At 41.0% G+C, this 13,608-nt stretch overlaps 1 protein-coding gene across 8 annotated transcripts in view; it reads right to left on the reverse strand.

Moving 5' to 3' along the window:
• Nucleotides 1–13,608, reverse strand: part of DST (dystonin) — a 425,915-nt gene that overhangs the window by 178,383 nt on the left and 233,924 nt on the right. The window lies entirely within an intron of this gene.

The raw sequence follows: 13,608 nt of genomic DNA on the forward strand, positions 1-13,608 counted from the left end.
TTCCTACCCCTTCCTCACCCCTCTAAGTAAATACCAGCCTTCATCTCTAACTTGTGACATGTACGTGATACTCAAACACACAGAGACACTTTAAAGCCAGCTCTGTCTCCATGAGCTGAGAAAAGACTCCTCAAACACTCCTTGCACTGAAATTGGGAAAACAGGTAGCTGGCAATCTGACTCAAGGCTGGGAGCTGGTCAGCAACCTGATCTCAAAAAGAAAGCATTAAAAGAAATGTACAAATAAGTACGGAAACTAAAGTCTTTGAAAAATGATACCTACATGCAGGTATTACCAAGAACTTGTTTATCAACTTAAAATGGAAGACTACAATCTCCACAGGCATTCCGGTTTGCTCAAAATACTCATTTGGGGAACCACAGAAAGAAAGGATCATCCCACAGGTAGTAGAAGTAGTGAAATGTCTATTATTTTGAATAATAGTTTTGGAAGGCTGCTTACAAGAGAAATGCTTGAGAAAATGTATCATTGATCTTATCAAAGCCAAACAGCAATTTCTACTCATTTTTGTCAAGTGAAAAAGCAGACCTTATCACGCAAAGAATTATAATAATAATAAGGTTATGGAGCTTTTAAAAAGAGTGCATTACTTGGAAATGGAGATACAGACTTTGAGAGCAACAGGAAACTAATGCTTTTTACATGCCACCAACATGGTCATTTATTACAAGAACAAAAACCAACAGCCAAGAATGGAGGAAAAGACAGAAAGAACTCTATTCAGAAAGAGCAGAATAAAAGAATGTGCCAGCTTCCAGAGTACCAGCCAGGTATGCCTAACAGTCTAGACAATAACAAATATCTAAATTTCTCTCATCAAAAACTTGTTTTGTTTCCATAAAGTTCACACATATGAGAGAAATGCAAGCCAGCCTTGTGGAGACTGCCAACTCTCAGAACAAGAGGCAGCATGTTAGGATGAGAATGCTGCCATTAGCAAAGAAAGCAAACACTGAGTAACCTCAGAAACAAAGAAGCAAGTCACTGAAAAAGCAAGGCTTCTGAGCACAAGAATAAAACATAAAACTTCCTTTAGAATGACATAGTGGATTTCCACACAAGAGCAGCTGTATAATACAATGAGCCTGAATAAAGTTGCCTTTTTATTCTGACAGTTAACACTTTAATGGGACAAAAGTGAAATGATTTTACTCCATTAAACTATTTCAGTAGGTAAATGAAACAAACAACAGCAACAAAAAAATTGGGGGTGAGGGGAAGAGAAAACGTAAACCATCATGAAAAAGCAACTGCTTGAAAATCCGTGAAAACCTTGCTCCTTTTCTGTCTTCCATTGCACTTTTCTACTTTTCTGGAAAACTCAGAAGAGGCCTGGGCTTGTCCCGTGCTTGTTTTGCTTCCGTCTCACTGGGATAACATATAACCCTTAAAATTTCAGATACTCACATGCAGATCATTTTTTCTCACTCTCAAAGACTCATTCTGCTGTAACATCTTTATGTGGAATACAAGCAAGGAATTTTGTTTCCACCTTAGTTTTGATTAACCTAAGGCACAGTAGTCTATGTTCTAAGTAGAGAAAGCAGTAGCCATTTACTCTAATTTCTTTATTTTATGGAAATCTTTTTAAATCATATAATGTAATCTTCCACCATCTAAGGAAGGTCTCCTCTTTTTTATGGAAAAAAAGACCATTCTAACTCTTTATTTGTTAATTATGATGTAAACTTTTTGAAGTGACTCAATCATCTTGGATTATAACTTTTGAAAATGTATTTATATTTATTATTTCATAATCAGTCCAATGCAGTTCACAAAAAACAAAATACAAGAAGATAACATAAATTCTAAATTAGAAGTATAAAATGCAGAGAGAGTCATGACTCTGGCTTGTGTCCCTGCTGATCTCTTGTATTTTTTGTTTTCTATTAAACTCTTTACTTTGTGAAGCACTACACCTTTTATAATATAAATAAGAAAAAATGGCCTCCCAAACATTTTTAAAAAGTATCACAATAAAACATAGTAAATGATTTTTAAAAATAGAGAAGGCCATAACATGATGTAGAAAGTGACATTAAAAAGGGGACCTGGTGCAATGGCTCAACTGGCTGGCTCTCCTCCTTCAAGTGCCAGGATCTCATGTGGGCCTGGGGCTTATATCCCAGCTTTTCCACTTCCCATCTAGCTCCCTGCTTGTGGCCATGGGAGGGCAATGGAGGATGGCACAAAGCCTTGGTGGCTCAATACCCACAGCAGAGGCCTAACAGAGGTGCCCAGCTCCTGGCTTCAGATCAGCTCAGCTCTGGCCTGGGCGCTACGGCCTCTTTGGAAGTGAACCAGCAGATGGAGAATCTTTTTGCCTCTCTGTTGGTCTGCCTTTCCAATAAAAATAATTTTTAAAAGGAAAGAAAAAAAGTACATACATACTATTTGTACACAAGCTTAATGTCTTTAATTCACTGTAAAAATATAGAGCAGATTTTAGAAATGGCTATTTCTACAAAATACACAACAACTTGGGATGAAAGTAAAACCTTCTGGGGATGATGGAACACTCATCTTAAATGAGGCTTTCTTCCACACACACAGATACATATAGATGTGGGTATATCCACAGACACATATAAATACAGATACACAGTATGAAGATACCACCCTGTACACGGGCAGACACCAAAGCTAAGAGGACACCAAAATCATCTGAGAGATCTCTTTGGACTAGACACCCCCAAATACAACAGCTCACATGAGAAGCAGATAGGATCCCATGGGGAAATGATTAAGTATTTACAGGCTGGCACTTAGACTACCTAAAACTTGCACATTACACCATGCCAAAAAACCCAAACCACTACATTCTACTACAAATGTTAAAATAATAATAATAAGAAAGAAAGAAACAAAGTAACAAAGCCAAATACTTGGAAAGAAAGCATTCTAAATAAAATATACCAGAAGAGATAATGAATAGATTTAATTGAGGGGGAAAAAGGAGATTAAAAGGTTACCTGAGAAAAGAGCATGTTAATATTAACATAAGATTACTAAATCTTGACTCAAAATCACAGTGAATGAAAAAGGCATCACAGTCTAAACCAGGTTTTTGGTTTTGTCATTTTTTTTTAAGATTTATTTATTTTTATTACAAAGGCAGAGATACAGAGAGAAGGAAAGACAGAGAGGAAGATCTTCCATCCAATCATTCACTCCCCAAGTGAGGACAACAGCTGGTACTGTGCCGATCCGAAGCCAGGAACCAGGAACCTCTTCCGGGTCTCCCATACGGGTACAGGGTCCCAAACCTTTGGGCTATCCTCGACTACTTCCCAGGCCACAAGCAGGGAGCTGGATGGGAAGTGGAGCTACCGGGATTAGAACTGGCGACCATATGGGATCCCGGGGCGTTCAAGGCGAGGACTTTAGCCGCTAGGCCACGCCGCCAGGCCCTGTTATTTCTTCTTAATGTTAAAAAATTTAGCACTTTAAATTCTTAGTGTTTGTTAGGTTGACTGGCACCGAACACCTACTGATATGGATAAAAAACAGATTTTAGCAATACCACGTTTGAGAAATGTCCCCTTCAATGCTTCTCGTGGATGGAGGGGTAGAGCCCATCTTCCACGCAAAAATAATCATCAACCACATCTTATCATAACTAGGAATTTGTTTTGTTTCTCACAGTGCATCAAGCACTTCCACAGGTACATGCATTTTATGCATGTTTTATGCATAAACATGCATGTTTTATGCATGTTTACAGCCTGGATATCTAACACGATGTCTAACGTATGATCTTTCAAAGAATGAATAACAGAGGGCCCAGAGTGATAGCATAGCAGTTAAAGTCCTCATGTTGAATGCGCCAGGATCCCATATGGGCACTGGTTCTAATCCTGGCTGCTCCACTTCCCATCCAGCTTCCTGCTTGTGGCCTGGGAAAACAGTCCAGGATGAACCAAAGCCTTGGAACTTTGTACCCGCTTGAGAGACTCAGAATAGGCTTCTGGATTCCTATCAGCTCAGCTCCAGCCATTGTGCTCACTTGAGGAGTGAACCATCAGACGGAAGATCTTCCTCTCTTTCTCTCCTCCTCTCTGTATATCCGCCTTTCCTATAAAAATAAATAAATCTTTACAAAATGAATAACAGAGGATCAAATGAGCTGTGAGGAGTGGCAGGTATCAGTCACTCAAATTCTTGGATGTATTTTCCATTACAGGTTTGTTCCTTTTCACTTCCCAAACAAGACCACCATCTATGGTTTCTAGCTAGGATCTCGAAGCCCACACAGAACAGATTACAAAGCTATTGCTTGTCCATTTCCTCAATAAGCACACTTTCTTTTAAAGTTTCCTCTTTTCTGTGCCAGAAACAATTTGGAGAATAGGCACAGAGTAAAAACAACCAAGGGTGACATAAAGCTTTGAAAAGCATAGATGACAGCTTCCAAGATCCCCCTCCATTCTTAGATTCTTAAGTTTCTTCATGTCAGGCTTCCAGTGAAGTTACCAGTTGGAATGTTTCAAAACTACTAATGGTAACAAAACCGTAACAAGCACTACTGAAGACTGATTCCCGGTAAGTGGCAAGCGATGCACTATGGTATTTAAACACCTTCTATCACTCAATCATCTCAGTAACCCTAAGCAGTGAGCTGTGTTATTATCATGAATCTACAGGTGAAGAAACTAAATAAGAAAGTCACACAACTTGAATGAGGACACAAATCCGTTAAGCAGTGCTTAGGATTTAAACCCAGGTCTAAGCATAAAGCCAGGAGTCTTTGCTGCATTGCTTTGACATTATAAACGGGATTTATATCTGATATGAAGATTAAAAATGCAAAATAGAGGAAATAGGAACAGGTATTTGGGCTGGTAGTTAACATGCCAGCAAGGGTGTTCATGTCCTACATTCAAGTTCTTGGTTTCAGTCCCAGATTCCAATTTTCTGCTACCACAGGAAGCAACAGCCATGGCTCAAGTAGTCAAATCCCTGCCACCCAAGTGAGAAGCCAAGCTTAAATTCTCAGCTCCAACGAGGGCATGTGGGAATCTGGGCACTGGAGCAGTGGATGTGGTCTCTCTTTCACTCACACACACACACACACACACACACACACACACACACACACACACACACGGAAATATTCAGAAAATTACATTTTTTGAAGTACACTCTGTGCTTCCAGAAAAAAAATAATAACTAGGATAACACTGTTGAGGCAACACAAGAAAGTGTGTGTGAGTGTGTGTGTATGTGTTGACATGCTTAGAAACAAGTGATAAGAAATGAGATGAAGTTCCAGATTGTTATCAACACAATATTCATCAATAAACACTAAACTATGTTTCCCATACTTGCAATAGTTGTAGGGCAATAATCCAGAGTAAGAATTCAGAGAAAGAATGATTATATGTAATTTGGCAAGTTTCTCCTCCACAACAAGTAGTTTCTTAGTAGTTGTAACTGAGAACTAATTTGCATTAGAGTCCCTCCTCTTTCATAGTTCCTTAATGTTCTCTGAAAACTGGCAGACAATTCACAATACTCAGAGAACTATGTAATGACACAAACACATAGCACACGCAGGCACAGACCCGCCTACTGTCTTAGCACTCACTAGGGAGACAGAACTCCTTTTAACTCTTTTTCAGTGCTGCTTTTTCTTGTTTAGATCAAGGGGGAAAAACAACACATTCAGTGTTTGGGATGAGGATAATTAGTGCTGGAGCCAAACTCCAGAATATGCTAGAAAACATTAAGTCTAGATAACAGTGGCTTTTCCTGTAAGTATAATTTTTTTTTAACAATTAAGCTTTGTTATTTGAAATATCTGAAAGGAAACTGGGCAACAATTCCCTTTATCAATAAAAAATAAAAAGAAAAGACATGAAGGAGACTTGTGTGTGCCAAGTGTCAGGAAGAGAGGGGAACGAGGGTACAGTGCTGAGTACCGAGTTTCAGTTAGGCACAGAGAAACGTGCCTAGAGATGCATGGTGGTAATGGCTACACACGGAGGGTATTAACCAATGCCTATCAGCTATTAATTACATGCCTATTATCTACACACTCAAAATGAGTGAGATGACAGTATATGTTAAATAGCTGAGTAAAATGGAGGCAGAAAAGTAATAATAAAAAAAAAAGACAAAGCTTTGGTTCAGCTTTGACTTCAGACATTCAGACTTCAGACACCCATCCCATTCTATAAACTGTACGTTAGTTCCTTCTTTGAAAAATGAAAATCAGGAATTACAAAAGTTGAACAAAATTCCACTTTCAGAATTCCTATTAGTGTATCCCTGGGGAACACCTAAGAATGTGTTGGGGTATGGTAGGAACGGTTTTATCAGATGCTGTTGATACAAGTTTGAAGAATCCAGTTGGTTTGACCAAGATCTCAAGTGGGTTAGTGTAAAATTTCTCATTAAACTAAGTATAAATAACAAAATACATATGTTATTAGGAAATCTCTGCTCATGAAGCAGTGTAAAGGAAACAGAAGTGGCACAACTTGATGTTTTGGTATGCTATTTAAAAACAGTGCTTTCTAGTCAACTAACAAGTTTATTCATTCGCTGAATACTTAATAAGCATCTACCATGCTCCAGGCAGTGAGGCACTGAGAAGATAAACATTATATAAATTGAGAAATCAGAACTCTAAATTGAGAGTAAACAGGGAGGAAACGTGGTGTGAGTTCCAGGTGGAAGAGAAAACACGCATGATGAGTGCCGGGGTGGGAGGAAACCTGACCACGAGGAGTCCAGAGCAGGTGAGGAGTTAGCAGCCAGGCACAGCATGGTGAGATGTGAGGCCAGCTGGGCTCAAGGTGCCAAGATGTCAGTGAGCCCTGTGAAGTACTCAAAGGATGTTGAATATTTTCTAAGAACTATGGAAAGCCATGCAGGTGCATTATAAGAGATTAAATGATCAGATTTGGGGTTAAATGGAACAGAAATTCTAAGTGGTCCAAGTACTCCTACAGAACCTACGTAGGAGACCCTGATGTCCTTCAGAAAATGTGCTGAAGTAGAGGAAAATGGAGAGGTCAGAAGAAGGTAAATCCATAGCATTTTTTTATTAACAAAATTTATTTTCAAAGCAGATTTACAGAGAGAAGGAAGAACAGAAACATCTTTTACCTGTTGGTTCACTGCCTAAATGGCCACAATAGCCAGAGCTGAACTAACTGAGAGCCAGGAGCTTCTTCCAGGTCTCCCACATAGATACAGGAACCAAGGACTTGAGCTGTTCTTTGATGCTTTCCCAGGCCAAAAGCAGAGAGCAGAGAAGTGCGGTAGCGGGGACACAAATCAGCACCCATACAGGATGCTGGCAAAACATTGGCCTGCTACATCAGCGTGCCAGCCCCACAACTTACTTTTGCAACATCGGCTTTTGTAACTTAAGGATAAAGGCATGGATGGGAGACAACACATAGAGAAAAGGTGAAACACACAACATTGAAAAAATCCTAACATTCACCTACTTTGTGAAAGAGGCTGAGTCTGAAAGGGAACTGAGGGATATCAGAGCAGCCCAAGAAATGAAAGGAGAATCACACGACAACGTTACAAAAGTCAAAGGAAGGAGTATTGCAAGAAGAAAACAAAAGGCAATGAGGGACAAGCGTGGTAGCCTGGTGGCTAAAGTACTCACCTTGCATACACCGGGATCCCATACAGATGTCAGTTCTAAGTCTGGTGGCCCCACTTCCCATCCAGCTCCCTGCTTGTGACCCGGGAAAGCAGTCGAGGATGGCCCAAAGCCTTGGGACCCTGCACTGACATGGGAGACCAAGAAGGAGCTCTGCACTCCGGGTTTCTGATGGGCACAACTCCGGCCACTGCGGCCACTTGGGGAGTGAATCAACAGACAGAAGATCTTCCCCTCCGTCTCTCCATCTGTCTGTATATCTGACTTTCCAATTAAAAATAAATAAATCTTAAAAAAAAAAAAACCAAAAAGGCAATGAGATGAGGAAGACTAAAGCCATGGGGCTAGACTCCCTCTTGACCATAACAGTGTTTTGTTGGATTATGGACATAGAAGGCAGATTAGGTGGTCTAGGGATTAAGATGATGTGCAGAAACAAAAATGTTGAGGAATCTCCCAAAGAAGGAAACGGCTGGAAAACACACACACACACACACACACACACACACACACACACACAGAGGAGGAGTGCTTTTGTTGCTGTTTTATTAAGAGGGATTAAGAATGCTTAAGATTCAATGAGAAAAAGCCATCAAAGCAAAAATGTGAACATATGGGAGGAAAGCTGTCCCTCAGCCAAAGGCTGGAACGAGATCCACAGCGCTGAAGGTGGGCACAGCCTTGGACGGGCCCAGGGAACCTCCAGCACTGACCAGGGGTGGCCAAACAGCCGGCAGAGATGCACAGAAGGCTAGCTTTGTATCTTTGGCAGCAGAAACTTTCCACTTGCTGGCTTCAACTTCCAAGAGTAGGATGGAGATCATCTCTCATAGTAAGGAAAAGCTTGTTTGAAGAAAATGATGTGATGGAGAAGCGAGATAATAATGTGGACAGAAAAGGTGGTTGTCAGATCTGCTGGCGGCGAGTGATAATAAAGTTCCAGCGAAACCAAGCCTGAAGTGTGACTCTCCAGTGTGCCTCTCAGCTCGGGGACAAGCACAGACAAGGCAGCAGCTGTGCTCATGCAGGCTCTGGCATGGCTGTACACAGGGGATATACTGAGCAACATGCATGCAGCTGAAAGGTGATCTGTGTTTTAAAAACACAACAAAAAAAGCCCACACTCCTTTTACCCAGAGATTAGTTTTAGAACCATCTCTGTCCTGTGAGACATTACTCATACCACTGCATGAAATGGCAGTTAGGCCAGTTCTTTGAGAAATCACACAGAAGAAAAGGGATTCCATATGCCTCACTTATCCTACGATAACAGGGAGATCGCCACAACAAATTCCTGAAGATGATTGGATTAAATCATGTTCAGACTTGGCATACTCTTACTGCTCTTGTTGGTGCAAAGAGCACCACATCTGCCACCTCCAACCCCTATCCTGCCAAAAGAAAAAAAGAGAGAAAAAGACAGTAATGTGGTCCACCTCTTTTCCTTCAGCAAACACATATGTGCACGGAGAGGAACCATGTACAGTTACATAAGTGGTGCAGACATTCCTATGTGTTCATATTTGGACCCATTTTGTTGAAAAAAAAACAAAACAAAACAAAACAAAGCCAAGAACTCCAAGGAGGCAACTAGCTTTGGCCTCTCTCAATTGGGGCAGGGGTTTAAGCAAGGAATCAACTTATTTTTACTTTAGGAGTAAATAAAATTTTGAAAGGCTTCATATCTACAAATATGAGTGTATAAACAAGCCAAAATAAAAGAAATACCAAACAGATGAGCCTATCCAAAAATTATAGACATTCCAGCTTCTGTAATGTGAAAGAAAGGCAAGAGAAGGGTGAAGCCAAGCTTAAGAGGACAGCACTGGGGCCCGGTGCAATAGCCCAGCAGTCCTCGCCTTGCATGCACGAGGAAACCATAGGGCGTCGGTTCTAATCCCAGTGGTTCCACTTAGCATCCAACTCCCTGCTTGTGGCCTGGGAAAGCAGTTGAGGACAGCCCAAAGCCTTGGGACCCTGTACCCACGTGGGAGACCTGAAAGAGGCTCCTAGCTCCTGGCTTCGGATCAGCACAGCTCCAGCCATTGGGGCTGCTTTGGGAGTCAATCAAGGGATGGGAAGATCTTTTCCTCTGTCTCTCCACATGTCTGTATATCAAACTTTACAATAAAAATAAATACATATTAAAAAAAAAAGAGAGAGAGAACACTGTTGTGTCTCAAAGCAGGGAGGGTCTTCAAGCACACACTGGCTTGAGCTTTACAGTCGGTGCCTACCTTTGACAGGGCCACAGCAGTACGTGGGGAGGAAGGGAAACTAAAGTTAACCACAACACTTCCCAAGACTCTGGCCCTCTGCCAAGTGTTTTAGAGATGCAGCGCCCATTGCTGGTGCTCTCACTGCTTATAGGATCACAGCTTTCTCAAATCTGCCACGACACATGTTTAGAACAGCAGCTTACACAACGAACACAGGGAAACACGGGTCATCAGCGTCAGCATGTTGTAGCAGCTCTCAGAAACAATTTCATGAATCAAGAGGTGAAATAAAGGAGAACAGAAGAAAAGTGAATGGGAGTTAGACCTGTCGGGAAATATGTCCGAAAGGCATCACAGAGGGTAAATGGTATATAGCGCAAAGAACAGTCCAACTATTTTGCCAGAAAATTCCATCACTTTTAAGTTTGCTTGATATGTTCAAAAAACAATTTAACCTCATCTCCCAAACTGAAATGCCAGTGACTTTAAAAAAATTAATGATTTCCTGTGTTAACAAACCAGAGCCCATAACTGCGTGCATCTCTCTCTCTCTCTCTCTCATATCAGATTCTACAGCCTGAGGACTAAGCAAAAAAGACACACCTACCCAACACTAATCCAGCTTCCCATGAAAACACTTCAAGCCCTAAAGGGCCTCCTCCTAGATTCAAACCAGTTCAGTCCAGTTCGGCTTCTAAGGTGTGACTGAGCCTAGCATGTGACTGAGTCAGCAGCCTCCAGGTCATACTATTAGGATGACCCTGACCACAGCCTCAGTCTAGCCTTCTCAATTACAGCATCTTTAAACACCTCACTACACGGAAATGTGAGGCCGCTATTACATTCCAATTCAAAATTTAAACATTTAACCAAATAATCACTACCCACCCACATACTCAAAAACAAGGGAGTGGGGAGGTGGATTTCCTTGGCCACTTACTTAGTTCCTACATTCAACCTATTTCCAAAAATGTTTAGCCAACTTGGCAAATATATCCAAAGCATGCTTATGAAAATATCAGGGCATTAAAAGGAGATACATAAATAAATGAAAGGGATAAATGACAAAAAAAAACAGGAACCACCCCCCTCGAAAAGAATTCCCTCTCTTGAAATGAAATCCCCTGTAGGATTTTAGCCTTAACATTCCGAATGTCATTCTGAATCACGATGTTAGGCTCACACAACCAAAACACACAGTCCGAACTGTTCTTTCTGGCCTGCGAGCACATGTTCATGTTTGTGCCTGCTCACACAGACCTGTTTCCATGCTGACAATGCTGGGTGCTGCTGTTTGGGGAGTTGGCTTTTAGCTATGTTCTAGGGCAGACACCCATTAGGAGAGGTTGGTGGAACTCTAACAACTCAGATGCTATCCTTCAGGCTGGAAGGTGGAGTTTCAGCTCTCTGCATAAAAGCAAATCAGTTCGACCGCCATGTCTGGGCACACCTGTAAGGGGCAGCCTGCCGGAATCCTCCGCCTGCAGCAGCTTCCTCTGAGGGGCACGCAGCAAGGTCAGGCATTTTACACCCTACACCTTTGGCACAGTCCTAGAATCCCCTGGCTTTTGACTCCTCGAAAATAATTCTACTAAATGTTTTTGTGACAACCTTTCAATCTAAGTTTATCAAGTCCAGTCTTTCTTGTTATTATTTTGAACAAAAATTCAGATTAGGGACAAAAGTGCAGGTTTTTTGGTTTGGTTTGGTTTGGTTTTGACCTAATGTTTCTTCTGGTTGTAGTTTTCAATGAAAATATTTTATTATGCTTTTTAAATGATACAAACAAACAAGCAGAAACAGGTGTGGGTATTTTTTTTTCATTATATGAACCCTTCCCAGTGAGAACTGCACATACACAATTTCCTAGAAGTAGTTAAGAATTATTTCAATTGACCCAGTGGAAATCTCCCTGGCATTCTCTCCCACGGAATCACACGACTTTACGATTCTTATCAGCCATGGCACAATCCAAGTTCTTCATCTCTTTAGGATAGTATGCCATATTCAAACTATGGAAACACTCGGCTGTAATTTTACCCTTACTTAAGCTTCGTATTTTAATGTTTGATTACTTTTTAAAAGATTTATTTTATTTTTATTGGAAAATCTGATATACAGAGAGAAGGAGAAACAGAGAAGAGGATCTTCTATCTGCTCATTCACTCCCCAAGCGGCCACAATGGCTGCAGCTGTGCCAATTTGAAGTCAAGAGCCTGGAGCTTCTTCCTGGTCTCCCATGTAGGTGCAGGGTCTCAAGGCTTTGGGCTGTTCTCAACTGCTTTCCCAGGCCACTAACAGGGAGGTGGATGGAAAATGGGGTGGACAGGATTAGTAATGGCAGCTGTGACTTTAGCCACTAGGCTACTGCACCGGGCCCTTAATGTTCTATCATAATCTATAACTTTTCTCTGTTATTGCTGAGCCTCTCTCTTTTTCACCACTGGCTAACCATAATGAAGGAACCCAAGTGTTCTCACATTGATTTTTCAAAGAGGTAAAGATCTTATTGGAAACTTGTTTATAATCTAGTCACTCCTTACTCATCAACAATTTTCAAGTATCTTTGACAAATATCATTATTCTTCACAGTGGCATTATCACAATTGTTCCATGCAACAGTTCCATTTCTTAAAAGTAGGCTTGCCTAAAATAATTATGCAAGTAAAGACACAAAGGTTGATGAAGGGAGCAAGCTTGGCAGTGCTGTGGCTTAAGCTATCACCTGACACACCCACATTCCAAAACACAGGATCAAGTTTCCCTTTGCTTTCAATCCAGTTCCTTGCTAATGCACTTGGGCAAGGTGGCAGAAAACGGCCCAGTACTTGGGCCAACTACCACCCATTTGAGAAATGCAGATGGACTTCCTGGATCTTGGCTTCAGACTGACCCAGCCTGTCCATTTCGTGGGTATCTGGGAAGTTAACCAACAAATACAAAATCTCTTTCTGTCTCTTGTGGTAGGTCTCGCAAATAAATAAAGATTAAAACAACAACAACAAAAATAGAAATAGAAGTATCTACATGATCATCACCTACTTGAGGATGGTTTCTAGGATCATTTCTACATTATATCTGCAAACAACCCTTGCTACATTTATTTCATATTAATAGTTGCTAAAAAGAAACAAAAATCTGAAAATTAAGTTTATTTTTTAATTGGACAGTCAGATATACAGAGAGGAGGAGAGACAGAGAGGAAGATCTTCCATCCGATGATTCACTCTCCAAGCTGTCACAACAGATGTGACTGCGCCAATCTGATGCCAGGAGCCCAGAGCCTCTTCTAGGACTCCCACAAAGGTGCAGGGTCCCAAGGCTTTGGGCAGTCCTTGACTGCTTTCCCAGGCCACAGGCAGGGAACTGGAATTGAAGTGGAGCAGCCAGGATACAAATCAGCTCCCATATGGTTTCCTGGCACATGTAAGGCAAGTACTTGAACCACTAGGCTATCACACCAGGGCCCAACATTGATCTACTTTAAACAACAACATTACATATTTTTCTTCTAATCTGCACAGCAAATGTGTCCAAGTCTTTCAGGAGATGCAAATCTGATGTACGAGGGTTGCCACATTTCTTTACTTTTTAAAAAAGTTGTAATTCATTTATTTGAAAAGAATTACAGAGAATCCAACCCTATCCATCTAAGTTCTTAATACATCCCTGAAAGTACTCAATCTTTTTTTTTTCCTTAAGAAAAGCCTAAGGACTTTAAAAACATGGTGTTACAGATA

The sequence above is a fragment of the Ochotona curzoniae genome, unplaced genomic scaffold, assembly GCF_017591425.1.
Source record: "Ochotona curzoniae isolate NIBS_2020 unplaced genomic scaffold, NIBS_Ocur_1.0 contig_3819, whole genome shotgun sequence".
In the NCBI taxonomy this organism is placed as follows: domain Eukaryota; kingdom Metazoa; phylum Chordata; class Mammalia; order Lagomorpha; family Ochotonidae; genus Ochotona; species Ochotona curzoniae.